The sequence below is a fragment of the Pezoporus occidentalis genome, unplaced genomic scaffold (genome assembly GCF_034315485.1).
Source record: "Pezoporus occidentalis ecotype Australia unplaced genomic scaffold, CSIRO_AGI_Poc_V1 ctg45, whole genome shotgun sequence".
Classification (NCBI taxonomy): Eukaryota; Metazoa; Chordata; class Aves; order Psittaciformes; family Psittacidae; genus Pezoporus; species Pezoporus occidentalis.
Genome location: NW_026915780.1, coordinates 724,267 through 740,018, shown reverse-complemented (window position 1 = coordinate 740,018; position 15,752 = coordinate 724,267). Strand labels below are relative to the sequence as shown.

The following is a 15,752-nucleotide window of genomic DNA, read 5'->3' as shown; positions in this document are numbered from 1 at the left end:
TTATCCAGTAATGACATTCCTGGGAAGCTCCAGTGCCGGGGTCTGCACTTACATATGTAAGGATTCTATAAAATATGGACCCATTGGAGTGAGGCCAGAGGAGGCCATGGAGCTGCTGCGAGGGCTGGAGCAGCTCTGCTCTGGATCCAGGCTGAGAGAGCTGGGCTGGGGCAGCCTGGAGAAGAGAAGGCTCCTGAAGGGGAGACCTGAGAGCAGCTCCAGTGTCTGAAGGGGCTGCAGGAAAGCTGGAGAGGGGCTTGGGACAAGGGATGTAGGGACAGGCCAAGGGGAATGGCTTTAACCTGCCTGAGGGGAGACTGAGCTGAGCTCTTAGGCAGAAGCTCTTCCCTGTGAGGGTGCTGAGGCGCTGGCACAGGGTGCCCAGAGAAGCTGTGGCTGCCCCATCCCTGGCAGTGTTCAAGGCCAGGTTGGACACAGGGGCTTGGAGCAAGCTGCTCCAGTGGAAGGGGTGCCTGCCCGTGGCAGGGGTTGGAGCTGGAGGAGCTTTGAGGTCCCTTCCAGCCCAAACCAGGCTGGGGTTCTGTGATCCTACAGGCTGGTCCCATCTCCTTCGCTAGGAGCCAGTGGAAAGCTGGCTGTAAATCCGAGCGTCCCCCGATGCTCTCTGCCCGTTTCGGTACCGCAGCCGCTGCTTCGGGAGGAGCTGGGCTCATCTCAGCCTGCGCTGGCCGCCAGCCCTGGGCTCCGGAGCGGAGCCGGCAGCGGGTGCTGGAGCTGAGCCTGCGCTGGCGGGGCGCTGCCATGGCCCCGCACGCTTGACTTGCGGCGCGGGGGGGCCGGGCTGTGGCTGCAGGGCCGCCCGCACTCGCTGCAGCGGCACTGCAATGGCTGAGGGGCGGCTGCCGCCGTGAGCTCATCCTGCCCGCGGGCACCGGCGCTCACCCAGCAGCACCGGCGGGCGCAGCCTCCCCTCGCTCGGGCTCCCGCGGGGCTCCGTGGTGAGCGCCGCTTGCTCTGCTCCAGCTTTCCTTCACTGCGTCCCCTTTTCCGCCTCTGCCCTCATCCTTCCCTGGACCCAGGACCCGTTTCTCATCCGGCTCCGCTCGTCAGAGGATGGGCATGGAGAGCCCGATCTCGTGCCGCGGGGATGGATTGTGGTGATTTGGTAGCCTTCCGCAGCAGGAACAGTAAAAATCCTTCTAGCTCTGCGCGCTAGGAGCAGCCCCCAGGTTTGCAATGAAGTGCCCTGCACCCGAGGAATGCTGCTGCGCTCAGGCAGTGCAGACAAGCAGTGTGCGTCACGCTGGAGCCTGCCTCTGAGGTTAGTTCTGCGTGTGTCTGCGCGTCTCTGAAGTATGTACATGATGCGTGTTATATATCTGCATGTTACACATGTATCGTCTGCTGCCCAAGGGCTTTGTATAATCCATTTCCAACTGCCCTGATTTGCATTCTCTGTTTGGGTTTCTCCCCCAGCCCCCAGCTCCTCTTTGGCGTGGTTAATAGCCCCAGCTCCTCTTTGGCGTGGTTAATAGCCCCAGCTCTGCTGTGCAGCAGCTTTGGTTTAGGGTGCAGGAGCCCGGGGAAGGGAATGGCTCTGCCTTTCCTTGGGTACGTGGGCTGCAATTCCTGCTCCATTTATTCATCAGGATCTTCATAGTCCTGTCATGTGTGATGGAGTTAAATGTCAGGGCCTGAGTTGCTGACAGATCTCTGCAGCTGTAGGTGTTGGTGTAATACAAGTTATGCTGAATTACTGTGATGAATAATCTGGTTTCTGTGCCCACCGAGTAACTGATTTGGACATTTCCTGTTTGCTGCACTCCAGTGCACAGTGTGTGTGTGCAGAACACGCAGTGCTGCTTAACCTGTTAGATCAGAACAGAGCCCATTTCCCCAGCTGCTCGCTGCCTCGGTGGTTGGAGGTGGCAGTTCTGTCACCAGGATTCATTTCCCTTTGGTTAATGTGGCTGCACCTCTCCTGACACTGCTTCAAACGCAGACAGGAATTAGGGAACGAGTACACTCTCTGCTGTTTCTCACACCATGATGCTGCCAGAGAAATGTGTATAGCATAAAATAATAACCTACTGGCAGGAGACACTGAGTGCTGTCAGTGCGGGCTGGCAGCTGACACGGAGCATCCTTTCGCTACCACCTATCCTGTCCTGCTCTGGGTGTTCAAGTGCATGGCAGGGGCTTAAATATGCTCCAAAATGTAGAGTATGGGGGGGACTGTCTTAATACTTTACTTTTGCAGTGGACTGGGTCTGGTTTGCATTGGCTCCTGCCAGCTTCCTGAGTAGTGACTGCTTGCCCTTCACCTGGATTAGCAGCTGGTAGCAGTTTAGGGTCTGTCCTGGTGAATTAAAGGGCAGGTGACACTGGTGCGAGAACAAGGTGCGAGAACACCTTGACCAGAGGAAGCTGCATTTGTCTCTTGAGCCCCAGTGAAAAAATAGCAGCCCATGTTAGAATGTGCTCAGGGCCCATTGGAAGTCTGGAGGAGAACCAGTCTCGAGTGTCTCTGTGGAGCTGTGTGCCTCTAAATCCTTCCTTACTGCACGCTGTGCAAGTGAGGGCTGTCAACACCTCCCACGTGCTGAGGCTTCAGAGTTCCCAAGTGTGCTGTCAAAGGATAAAAATGGGCTTCACTTTCCTTTCTTTATCCCCCCACAAATGCATCTCTGCAATGTTACCTCTACTGTGCATGGCTCGGATTCACAACTGTGTCAGCACATGAATGTTAGCCAGTGAAGGCCTTGAAATAATGTTCTCTTTAAACACTTCCCATTACACTATGTGTCTTCTAAGTTTGCCACCTTCTGCAGTGCAGCTCTTCATGTGCAATCGCCAGCAGAGAGAAAACCACAGAAAAAGAAGGTTCTAAAAGTGTTCCCCAAACCAGTTGGCTGGGCTGTGGGATTTGGCACACTCATCCTCACTGGTTGTGAGGCTCTGACAGCATGGAGCATTTGAAGACACATATAACAGCATTTGTACTAATGCATGGTATGGTGAAAGCAGCCAAATAGCCAGTGCTTCAGACTTCCAAACTCAATCATTCCTGAGATCCTATCTCTGACCACAGCTGCATTTACCTGCATGCAAAGGCAATGGGGAGCTTCCTTGTCCCTAGAGCATCAGGTGTTGGCTTTATCGGTGGCAAAATATGAACCAGTCTCTGCCAGTCACCTCCCCTCCAGATGTAACTCCCTGATGCTCCTTTGGCAGTTACAGCCAAGTGCTCTGCAGTCAGATGCACCCAAACCCCCAAAGACCTCTGGAATTCAGCGCAGTTCTGTAGCAATCATTCCAATGACGGGTGACATCCTTGGGGGGTTTCACAGCCTCCTCATTCCATGCAAAGCCCCAGACTGCTATCTCCAGGAACACGGGATCAGGGAGTTATTATTCCGACGAGGCAGAATCAAGATGCAGGTTCAATAAATGTCATCTGTGGCTTCCTGCATCCTCCAGCGTGACCCTGCCTTCTGCACTGCACAGAAACAGAGGCAGTGTCTGGGGAGACAGAGGTCAGAAAGGCTTGAGAAGTGTCTGAGGAGGTCTGTTTCAAGCACACAGGAAGCAGCATGGTGTGCAGCATGGTGTGTCTCTAAGCCCAACAGGTACCTTGTGCTGCTTTTCGAGCTATTCACTGCTGCCATGGTCATTTGACTGTGAAAAGGTCACATGCAAATGGGGACCTTATTTTGCACGGAGCTCAGATGAAATAAAGAGTCAGTTTAAGATGCAGAATGTGCTTGCTGTCCTTTCAAGCGAAGGTTCTGGGTTGTTGTGGTCCCTGTGGCTGGCTCCAGGCTGAGGTGCTATTTCAGAGCACTGGCCTGGCTGCTCATGGGCCTGGCTGCGGGTTCCCAAGGGGGCTGATGCCCTCTGAGCCTTCCCATCACTGGGGTGAGATGTGCCAGGACTGCAACGTGCACATGGTCTGGAGAGCTGCTGCCCAAGTGGTGCTGGGTATTGTAGGAGGCTGGTGTTGTCATAGTGCACAGTCAGAGTTCATTCCATTGGAAGTAGCTTGGCATTTACTGTGGAGTGAACTGGTGGTGGTGGGAGGCTGCTGGGGTGGGAGATGCAGCTCTGACTGGACATTAATCTGGGGCAGTCCTGGGTCCTCTATTTCATAGAACCCCAGCCTGGTTTGTGTTGGAAGAGACCTTAAAGCTCCTCCAGCTCCAACCCCTGCCACGGGCAGGGACCCCTTCCACTAGAGCAGCTTGCTCCAAGCCCCTGTGTCCAACCTGGCCTTGAGCACTGCCAGGGATGGGGCAGCCACAGCTTCTCTGGGCACCCTGTGCCAGCGCCTCAGCACCCTCACAGGGAAGAGCTTCTGCCTAAGAGCTCATCTCAGTCTCCCCTCGGGCAGGTTAAAGCCATTCCCCTTGGCCTGTCCCTACATCCCTTGTCCCAAGCCCCTCTCCAGGTTCCCTGCAGCTCCTTCAGGCACTGGAGCTGCTCTCAGGTCTCCCCTTCAGGAGCCTTCTCTTCTCCAGGCTGCCCCAGCCCAGCTCTCTCAGCCTGGCTCCAGAGCAGAGCTGCTCCAGCCCTCGCAGCAGCTCCATGGCCTCCTCTGCCCTCGCTCCAACAGCTCCATTTCCCTCTCACCAATCAGCACCCCAAGTCCTCCTCCTTAGGCTGCTCCATCCAGTCTCCCCCAGCCTGTCTTTGTGCTGGCGTTGCCCTGACCTGGGGCAGGACTTTGCCCTTGGCCTGGCTGAACCCCATGAGGTTCACACGGTCCCACCTCTTCAGCCTGTCCAGGCCCCTCTTTCCACCCTTTGAAAATCATTATTGATGTTATTGATTGAACTTGGTCTTTTAATACCAAAAAGACTTCTCGTTGTGCTGACTGCTCTGGTTTGTCTTGCATGACCCTCAGTTGCATAATGGATGTGTCCCCTGGCACCTACCGTGGGTGAAGGACAGTGTAAATGAACTCCAGATGGCACAGACTGTATTTGACTGGGTGTAAATGTGAAACAAGCTTTGTCTTAATGGGGTTTAATTAAAAACCACATTGCACTCAAGAGGCCTGGTTCTGGTGCCACTGAGTCAATGTCGGCCACGGTACCAACTTCAGGGAGTCAGGGGATGCCCAGAGGGAGAACTTTGTTGACAGCTGAAGTGCCTGAAGATGTGCTGACCTGCACCGATTCCCATCACACTCCGAGGAGTTTTCTACATTGTGCATTTTAATTAAGTCTATAGTCAAATATTGACTTGATTCACGTGACACTGGATTACTGTTCGAGTTGCTCCATCACAAATGAAATCTAACCATGGTTTACAGTTAGAATGTGTCCAGTTTGGACGAGGACAGTGCTTTTAAAGCAAATCTCTTCCTAGTTTCCATGTGCACTCTGGTTTGCACGATGGAATGGTCTCAGCGCCCACCATCTGCATTCCTTTTGGATACTACTAAATCCAAAGGTGTTTTCCAATGAGGAACCACACCACAGGATAAGATTTCAAAGTTACATCAAAAAGTCCCACAGGGTTGGCTTTTTGTAGATACGGGGCTCATTCCTGTAGCTGATATCTCTTAGTCTACCTGAAAAGAAATATTGACACAGAAAGTTAATGAGGAGCTTGAAGGCATAGTGGAAACCTAATGTAACCATCCAAAGCACAGACTGTTCCCTGCCTCAAAAGCTCAGGCTCAGATTTTCATATAAGCAGGAATAAACATTCCCTAAATATAGTTAATGTGGTGATGTTTGTGTTGAAACAGAGGAAATCAGAGCACAGCCTCTGTCACCCTGGAGAATTGGAGGTTCAGAGTCAGGAGGCCATCTGAGTGTTGGGTCCATAGCAGTCAGTACCCACAGTGGCTGATGAGACAGCTTGTCTTGTCCTTGGCAAGATAAAATGATTAATCTCAACCTTTTATTATTGAGGCAACAGCACAAGAGGGACGTGGAGCTGCTGGAGCGAGGCCAGAGGAGGCCATGGAGCTGCTGCGAGGGCTGGAGCAGCTCTGCTCTGGAGCCAGGCTGAGAGAGCTGGGCTGGGGCAGCCTGGAGAAGAGAAGGCTCCTGAAGGGGAGACCTGAGAGCAGCTCCAGTGCCTGAAGGGGCTGCAGGAAAGCTGGAGAGGGGCTTGGGACAAGGGATGTAGGGACAGGCCAAGGGGAATGGCTTTAACCTGCCCGAGGGGAGACTGAGATGAGCTCTCAGGCAGAAGCTCTTCCCTGTGAGGGTGCTGAGGCGCTGGCACAGGGTGCCCAGAGAAGCTGTGGCTGCCCCATCCCTGGCAGTGTTCAAGGCCAGGTTGGACACAGGGGCTTGGAGCAAGCTGCTCCAGTGGAAGGGGTCCCTGCCCGTGGCAGGGGTTGGAGCTGGAGGAGCTTTAAGGTCCCTTCCAACAGAAACCAGGCTGGGATTGTGTGAACATCATAATTGCTTTGTGTGTGCCAGGTATTGACCAGATTATCCTGCCAGGGTTCCTTGAGAAACATTGGGTGGGAAAGCCAGTTACATGTCTGGTTCTTTTCAATAGAAGATGGTGGGAGCACCTGTGAATATCTAAGGGGGGATGAGCAGAACAGGCAGTATGTGGCTGTGAGCACACAGGTACCGGGAGCGACAGCCCTCAGTGCTCAGCTCTTCCACCCATTTCCCACGGACCCTTTCCCTGTCTGGAAAACGAGGTGACAGATGTGCTGCACTGAAGCTCGCTGACAGGGAACACGGTGTGGCAATGAGTCACTTTGTGCTGCTGTGCCATGATCACTGAGGTTTCAAGATCTCTAGTTTGCATTCACACAAAGTCAAAGGACGCTACAAGCAAAGGGAATATTTGCATGCAGTTGTAAAGGTTCTGGGTTGGGCTGGGATAGAGTTAATCCCCCCCCAGTAGCTGGTGCAGTGCTGTTTTGGCTTCACTCTGGGAGCAGTGCTGATAAAACACCGATGGTTCAGTGTTCTGACTTGTGTTTACTCTAAATCAAGGACTTTCCAGTCCCATGCTTGCCAATGAGGAGGGGCACGGGAAGGCGGGAGGAAGCAGGGGCAGGACACCTGACCCGAACTAGCCAAAGAGGTATTCCATCCCACAGCACGTCGTGCCCAGTATAGAAACTGGGGGGAGTTAACCGGAAGGCCCAGATCGCTGCTCGGGTCGGGCTGGGTACCGGTCAGCGGGTGGTGAGCAATTGCATTGGGCATCACTTGTGTTTATTTGGTTTATTGGGTTTTATTCCTCTCTTTCCCCTTCTTGTGGCTGTTATTATTATTATATTCACTTTATTTCACCCATTAAACTGTTCTTATCTCAACCCAGGGGTTTCACCTTTTCCAGCTCTCCCCGTCCCACTGGGGGGGAGCAAGCCTGGTGCTCAGCTGCCAGCCGGGTTTAAACCACGGCAGTCCTTCCTGGCGGCCAGCGCGGGGCCCGAGGGGTTGAGATAACGACAGATCCGCCCGCAGCGCGCCCACACGAGCTCCTTCTGTGCTGTGGCTGCGTTAGGGCGGCAGCCGCTGCTCGGGATGCTGCTGCAGTGGCTGTCGGGGCTGCTGCGCTGGCTGCTGGCGTGGCGGCACGCCGCGCCCCACCTGCTGTACGTGTTCCCGCTGGCGCTGTTCCTGTCCTCGGGGCCCTGCGGCAGGGTCCTCATCCTGGTGTACGTCGTGGTGCTGGTTTATGGCGTGATGGAGGCGGCGCTGGAGGAGCTCACCTGGGCCGTGTGCGCGGCGCTGCTCTCGGTGCCGTCACCCATGGACCTCACTTCGGGAGCCATCTGTTGGGAGCTGTGACGGGCTGCGCTGCTCTCGGGGAGCCGGCCCGGGGTCACCGCATCCCGCCTCTGCCCCGGCCCCACCGGGCCGATCGCAGCAGGGAAGGAGAATTTGGAACGCGGCGGCGTCCCTGGGGTGCTGGCACCAGCTTGGTCCTGATGCTGGCAGCCAGCGCGTTCATGAACTTGGTTCAGATCTTGCTCAGGCTTAAGCAGCGATTTGCAGCTATTGCAACCCCTGCGAGAGGCACTGCAGCCACTGCAACCCCTGCGAGAGGCACTGCAGCTACTGCAACCCCTGCGAGAGGCACTGCAGCCACTGCAACCCCTGCGAGAGGCACTGCAGCCACTGCAACCCCTGCGAGAGGCACTGCAGCCACTGCAACCCCTGCGAGAGGCACTGCAGCCACTGCAACCCCTGCGAGAGGCACTGCAGCCACTGCAACCCCTGCGAGAGGCACTGCAGCCACTGCAACCCCTGCCAGAGGCACTGCAGCTACTGCAACCCCTGCGAGAGGCACTGCAGCCACTGCAACCCCTGCGAGAGGCACTGCAGCTACCCCAATCCCTGGGAGAGGCACTGCAGCTACTGCAACCCCTGCGAGAGGCACTGCAGCCGCTGCAACCCCTGTGAGAGGCAGTGCAACCACTCCAGCCCCTGCGAGAGGCACTGCAGCCACTGCAACCCCTGCGAGAGGCACTGCAGCCACTGCAACCCCCGCGAGAGGCACTGCAGCCACTCCAACCCTTGCAACAGGCACTGCAGCCACTCCAACCCCTGCGAGAGGCACTGCTGCCACTGCAACCCCTGCCAGAGGCACTGCAGCTACCCCAACCCCTGCGAGAGGCACTGCAGCCACTGCAACCCCTGCCAGAGGCACTGCAGCTACCGCAACCCCTGCCAGAGGCACTGCAACCCCTGCGAGAGGCACTGCAGCCACTGCAACCACTGCGAGAGGCACTGCAGCCACTCCAGCCCCTGCCAGAGGCACTGCAGCCACTGCAACCCCTGCCAGAGGCACTGCAGCCACTGCAACCCCTGCGAGAGGCACTGCAGCTACTGCAAACCCCACAACAGGCACTGTGGCTACTAAAACCACTGCCACAGGCACTGTGGGTACTGCAACCCCCCTGACAGGCATTGCAACTACTCCGAGCCCAGCAGCAGGCACTGCAGCTACTGCAGTTCCCCTGCAGCTACTCCAACTCTGGCAACAGGAGCTGCAGCTGCTCCAGCCCCAGTGACAAACAGCGTGGCTCCCCAAACCCGAGTGACAGGCACTGCAGCTGCTCAGCCCCCAGGGATGGGTGGTGCGCCCGACCCGCAGGCACCTCTCTCTCCTCCTGCTGGGCCAACGGGGCCGGGAGTCAGGAGTTAGAGGGGAGGGAAGCCAAGCTGCTGGGATCCCTTGCTAGGGAAAGGCTCCTTGGCAAGGCGACTGGGAGGGGGACGCAAGCCCTCAGCCTCTGGAGGCGACTGCTGTCAGCCATGAGGGAAAGGTATCCCTGCAAGGCACACGCACACACACACGTCACCCAGGCAAGTGGGCCACGGTGGAGAGAGGAATCCAGTACCAGAGGGAGCTGGCTGTGCTAGAGGTGGTTTATTCTGACCCGAAGAACACGCAGTCACCCACAGACCCAGAGGAAGTCCCATGCACACAGCGCATGTGGTGGACCAGCGTGCACCATTGTCATATGCCAGTGCACTGGCTGCAATGAGCTGGAGACACAAAGCACCACCAGCAGTGGATGAGGTGGCTCGCTGGTTCCTGCCATATAAAGATGTTCTCTCTTCCTCCTTCATCTCGGCAGTGGGGAACTGTCCCTGGAGTTCCAGCAGTTCAAAGAGGATAATTCCTACTCCCCACCCGCACGGACCCGCACCTCAGCTGTCAGCAGTAAGCGTCCTTTTGCTCAGGAGAGAGGATGTGGAGGGTACCCACCAAGAGGAGCCAGACACATCGCTCAGGAGACCGAAGCAGCAGTTCCTGTATTGATAAACCAACAGTAAACATGACAGTGGTTTAATGTGATTTAATGTCAGAGGTCACTGGATTGGGGACTTCATAGAAGACAGGGTTAGATAGAGCTGTCAGGGAGAGCCTCCCCTTGAGTCATGAGGTTCAGAGAGGACCCCCTCACTTCCTAAACTCCTCAGAGGGCAGTTCAGGTGTGGCTGGATCCTCTCTTAGTCCCAGACTAGCTCAGTGGTTTATGTGTAAAGTATTATATATATATACATGCACAATCAATCCTTTAGATCCCCTAGTTGAGATTCCAAGGTTTAGATGCTCTTAGTCACTGTCACGGAGGCCCACAAAGCTCACTTAGGTAGTTTACAAGCCTCAAAGGAATCTTATTCACAACCTTAAATCATTTGATACGTAGACAACTTCAGTCAATTGCCAGTTCTAGCTGCTGAGTGAAATCAAATACTACGTGACTGACCTACCTCAGGTTTAAAGGGAAGCCACCTAAACCACGGTTCCCCCCCCGCTCAAGATGAGGGCTCTTGACCCAAGGAGTTACCTCAGGCAGCATCCCAGCCCCAGGAGAGAGTCCTCGACTCCAGACCCACTGCTCCAAGGAGGATCAGCTCAACCCCTGCCCTTTGACGTGGCCCTGTTTGTACCCTGTTTGGTCAAATAACAGGGTCTGAGAACTCCTGGCTTTCGAGTGTGGGTCCAGCAGCAGCCACTTGTGTCTCTCATGCTCTGCCATTAGAAGCCGGGGGGCAGCAGAGACAGGACCCCAGACCTGAACCATCCAAATGGCTATTCCATACCAGAGAAGTCCATGTGTGGTAACTGGGAGTGTTGGCCATGAGCGACTGATCCCTGCTGGTGCTGAGCAGTCGTGTTGGGCATCACTTGGCTTTACTGGGCTTTATTCCCCTCTCTCTTTATTAGCATTATGGTTGTTAGTAGCAGTAGTGGTAGTATTGTTATTACTCTATTTGCCTTTACTCCAATCATTAAACTGCTCTTATCTCACCCCACGGGTCTGACTTTTTCCCAGTTCTCCACACCCCAGCAGGGCAGGGGGAGCAGCAGCTCCGTGGTGCTTTGCTGCCAGCTGGGGTTAAACCATGACATAAAGTAAAAATGCAAAGGGTCTTAAAGGAAAATGTATTCGCTGGCTCTGGAGGGATAAATGCTAAATGTAATTATTATACACAACTTTAACAGTCAATATCAATCCATTTCATCCCAGATAATGTGTGCAGTTAAAGCCCTTTCCCTCTGATGAAAGCAGTTTGGGGATTTCTCGTGTTCTGACGGGTTGCCGAACCGACTGGGTACCGTACTGATGGGTCCCAACTTGTTACTGCAAAAGCTGTGGATTTTGCCAGCTGTCTCTGGAGGAAGCGTTACGGGTTTGGGTTTGCTACCAGCCTCCTGGTATTTCCAGCAGGACGTTGGCTTGCGAAGGGCAGCACCCGGAGCGCTGCAGGAGGCTTCCCTTGGCTCCAGTGCACTCCTGAGGGCGCTGAGCCCGCAGGGCTGAGGCAGTCTTGGCACACCGGGGTGAAGGCTCTGTTTCTATGTTGCTCGCAGGAGGATTCGTTGTAGCCTTTGACATTCCCACCGTTTCCTTGTGCCTTCTCTTCCCTCGGTGTCCCACGCTTGCTGTTCTCAGGTGCTGTTCGGGTTTGCCTGTGGATGCGCAGGGGGAGGCTCCCTGCACTCCCTGCCCTGCTCTGCTCCTGGCCTTTCACCTTTGGCTTGTTGCCTGCTCTATAGCATACCCTCTAATTCACCCAGCATTCGCTGTGGAAGAGCTCAAGTAACCATGGGTTAGGTGCTGAGAGAGCCTTGTCCACATTAAAAAGCATAGTGAAGGCTGAGTTTCACATCCCAAGACCACAGCACGTCACAGCACAGTTAGAGAAGAATCAAAGCAAGCTTTTGGGACAAAAGGAGGGATTATGCTTTAGTTTTCTCTGCTTCCCCTAAGCTTTCCTGAGCATGTAACTTACGTAACAAAACCATCACTGCCAAAGCTCTGGACTTCACTGGTTTGCAGGCTTGTAGTGGAATGGGAATCTCCTTTTGTTTCCCTTCCCTTGGGATGCACTCCAGCTTAGCAGGAGTTAAATCCCACTTACGTGCTCCCAGGTGTCCTCATTACACTGTCAATGAGCCCAGCAGGCTCAGAAGGGCTGACCCGGTTTTAGGCAGAGCCCCACAGGGCTGTCTGAGGAGCTCTCTCAGGTGGTTATTCCTGAGCAGAGGCAGGCTTGTTGCTTTCTTTGGTTTGGGATATGTTTTCCCTTCCCCTCTTACTACAGTGTCGCTGTGTTGCTTAAGTCTGGCTCGGTAAAGTTTTATAACCACAAACTAAGCAAAAACAGTGGAGAAGCAAGCCCCCCAGAGAGTGGGGTATAGCACAGGTGTGAAGAGGAATGGAAAAGTGAGGAATGCTTCACATGGTCCTGGACTGTGTCCTGTGCATGAAGTAAGTGGTGGGTAAGGGTGTCTGAACTGGCTGAGATGGGCAAAGCAGAGAGCACAGAGGATGGGGAGAGTGACTGAGTTTGGTATCAGACTTACCACTAGGAGTAATTGTAACCAGATACTGGTATTTCCAGCAGGATGTTGGCTCACTCATGACTAGGAGCAGGGAAATACAACTACACCCTTCCCCTTGAAATTTGTTTTAGGGTTATTGGTGTTTTGTTTTTGGTGGTTTTTTTCAATTATTACTATTATTATTATTATTAATTTATGTTTGTTCAAATGGGAAATCTGAGCTGGAGGAGTGTGGGAAGTGACTGAATCCAGCAGTGCCTGGTAACCAGCAGCATGGCAGTAGATGGCCAGGATCACCTTGGTATTAACAGAGATCATAGAATCCCAGCCTGGTTTGTGTTGGAAGGGACCTCAAAGCTCCTCCAGTTCCACAGTTCTGGCTTGTGTTTGCTCTCCAAGGGCTCCAGCAAGCTCTCACGAGGAGCATCAGGAGTGGGGAGCAAACACCCTTCATGGCCCACGACCCATTCTCTTTCCTGGATGAGAAGTTGGGAGTTTTCTGTGAGCATGGAGTTCACATGAAAGAAAAACACGAAAGAAATTTCTTCCATCGGCTAAAGCCAGTGTCTGGAGAGCCCAGACACTTGAGAGGAGCCCACTCACACCAGCACTGTGTGCTTTACAGGCATCTGAAGTGGCTCCCAACAAGTGAGATGCTCATTCATTGGCATTGCTCTAGTGATTGGTATTGGCAAGGGGCTGGGCATCAGTAACTGGGCTGGTTCAGTTGTCCATCTAACAGTGACTGCTTTCAACCTGCTTGATGCTGCCAGAAATGTTTGCATGTATGTTACTGTAAGAGCAGTCTGTGAGGGGGGAAAGTTGCTGATTAACTCAGTGTTATGAATAAACATGGGGAAGTACAGAAAAATAGGTGCTTCTGCTAAAAATATCATTACTGTCGCTAAAAAAGAAGCCACTCGACTGCATTTGACACTGAAGACTCTTAGACAGGCATGAATATTTTTCCTGTGCTTGTATTTCTGTGTCAATCAACAAGCAGTGGTATCAGGGAGCGTTAGTCAGCTCAGGAGCAGATGTACCTCCTGGGAAGGAATGTCTGTGCCGAAATAGATGTACATGGGAATGTGCAAATTGTGAGTGAAAGATGGGGAGAAAAAGGGTTTGTTCAAACAATAGGCGCAGCTTTGGGACAGAGCTTGGGGAGGTTCCTGTGCACCAGCGCTAACTGAAGCCACATAATTCAGTCAGGAATAAAAACCACCCTGGAAACTGTGAAATACATGCTCCTGCCTCCAGCCAGCCTTCGGGCTCAGTGCCTCATCCTTTCATTTGCCTCAGGATCCATTATCACTTCATCACTTCTTTCAACCCTGTACTAGTAACTCAGGTGTGATCTAAGAGCCCTGGAAATACCTTCTGTCTGCTGATCACAGCTTTAACCCCTGTGTTGCAGTCCCTGTGTTACTCACAGTTCCAAGTGCATCGTGTAATGTATGGCTGTAACAGTTCTAGAGGTGGGACCAGCGTTACCATAGACACAGACCGGTTTGGATTGAAAGGGTTGAAAGGCAGCTCCAACCCCTGCCACGGGCAGGGACCCCTTCCACTAGAGCAGCTTGCTCCAAGCCCCTGTGTCCAACCTGGCCTGAACACTGCCAGGGATGGGGCAGCCACAGCTTCTCTGGGCACCCTGTGCCAGCGCCTCACATTCCGGAGTAACTCAGGGTAAGTAAGGACATTCCCAATGGCCACCATGGCATGCCCCAGCACGGGTATCTCCAGCCCGGTGCTGGGCTGTGCCTGCTCCAGCTGCTGAGGATGTGCCTGCATTGGGTGTTTAACACAGTCACCGGCAGGATGGGCCATGCTCCGGTTCTGGCGTCCTCGCTGTCCCCGCTGTGCCTTAGCACTGCAGCCGCCCAGCAGCTCGTCCCGCTGTGCGAGCTGAGCACGTAACTGATTCATTACAGAGCTAATTGTGCGCAGAGCAGCTGGGTGCTTCGGTCTGTGCATCAGAGCCCACTTCTGGGTGCATAAGCAAACACAGAGAGGCCTCGAGTCCCCTGGGGTACCAGGGAAGGCTTCACCCTTGGAGCTTCCTGTAATAATAACCCTTAGTGCTTGGGTCATATGCGGAGGTGTTTGCAGCGGGGATGAGCTGTGTGCTCCAGATTGCTGTGAGTGATTTGTTAAGTAAAGCCACAACAATAAACAATTAATATATCATTTATTTAGATGCGTACGCAGAGCTGTGTATGATGCTCTCTATGAAGAGTATAAACCCTTTAGGAAAAGGGGATCCAAGCTGTACAAAGGAGGAACTGATTTTTCCTCACAAAGATTTGTTCCTCACTATGATCAACACTAAGGAGCTGAAATGTTTTGTCTTGTTAAGAGCAGTCAGCACTGGTTCACCCTAAGGACCTAGACATACACATCCATTATGTTCACTGATGGAAATGGAGATGTTTCCTCACCTGGAAAGGAGCACATTGAACCCCTTCCCCAGGGTGTATGAGGTGATCACATGCAGAACCTTGAGTGCTCTTTTAAAACCAGGCAATTTGGTGTATCAGTGACTTGTCATCAAACTCAGCTTCAGTTCCCTAGCTCAAGGGTGTCACTCTGAACCTCATTTCATACATGCTTAGCTCACACTAATGTGTCTCATCTTTTAAAGTGCTGTAAGTGCAAGCTTAGGGCCCCAAGTTTCCATGGGGTTTTGGATTCCAGGCACCAGCTTCATTAACTTTGAGCCAAACTTTTGAGCCATGATGTTATTTACAGCCAAAATCAGTGTCGTTGTCTCTAAATTCAGGCCGTCAGTCATGCAGGTGGGATTAGGAGCAGTTATTTGTTACAAAAATGTAGTTATTCTGTGACTGGTGTGGTTTCATGTGGAAGGTCAAACCAGTTTCTGGGTTTGGATCATGTTCTGCCTGTCTCTAAAGCCTGTGTTAAACGTCAGAAATAAGAAGAAAAGGAAAACCTGAATGGCCCAAACTTGCCCCTGGGGATTAGGATATCGCTGCATTTCTTCTGCAACTCATAACAGCTTTAGGTCTGTCTGCCAAAGCTGCCTTGGTGCAGTAACTCATGTGGATGTTCTGTTACTCCTGTGAAGAGGAGCAGGAGGGAGCTCACAGAGCCAAAGCTGGATGGTTACAGCACCTCTCCAAGAAGTCCGTTTGGATTCGGAGATACTTGTAATATTCTCCCTGGGATATAGGGGTATTTGGGTACAAATAGATTGCACCACATCTATCTGAAGATGAAGCATGAAGATTTATTTCTAGCATTTGCTGCTAAGAGGTGATAAATGACAAAGCAGAACAAAATTTATGGGTTCCTTCTCTATGGCACTAGCAGGAAAAAGCACATCCGCTTCCTGCTGGAATTGGCAGCTTTCCTCTGCTCCCCCTGGAATCAGTCAGCTGGGGCCAGCAATGTGGGGCAGGGAGGGATCTGATCCTCACCCTGCCTGGGTTTAGGGGATTTGAGGTGTTCCTGTAGAACAGAAGTGCAGTGCAAGC

General features: G+C 53.3%; 2 protein-coding genes across 42 annotated transcripts in view; one reads left to right on the top strand and one right to left on the bottom strand.

Annotated features, from left to right (window-relative positions):
* The window catches only part of BNIP3 (BCL2 interacting protein 3), a 234,144-nt gene that overhangs the window by 15,881 nt on the left and 202,511 nt on the right, over nt 1–15,752 (bottom strand). The gene's annotated exons all lie outside the window — the stretch shown is intronic.
* JAKMIP3 (Janus kinase and microtubule interacting protein 3) overlaps nt 1,097–15,752 on the top strand; it is a 76,667-nt gene continuing 62,011 nt past the window's right edge. For all 40 annotated transcript variants that reach the window (XM_062635141.1, XM_062635122.1, XM_062635125.1 and 37 more), the window contains exon 1: nt 1,097–1,282. The gene's annotated coding sequence lies outside the window, so the exon portion shown is untranslated. The remainder of the gene's footprint in view (nt 1,283–15,752) is intronic.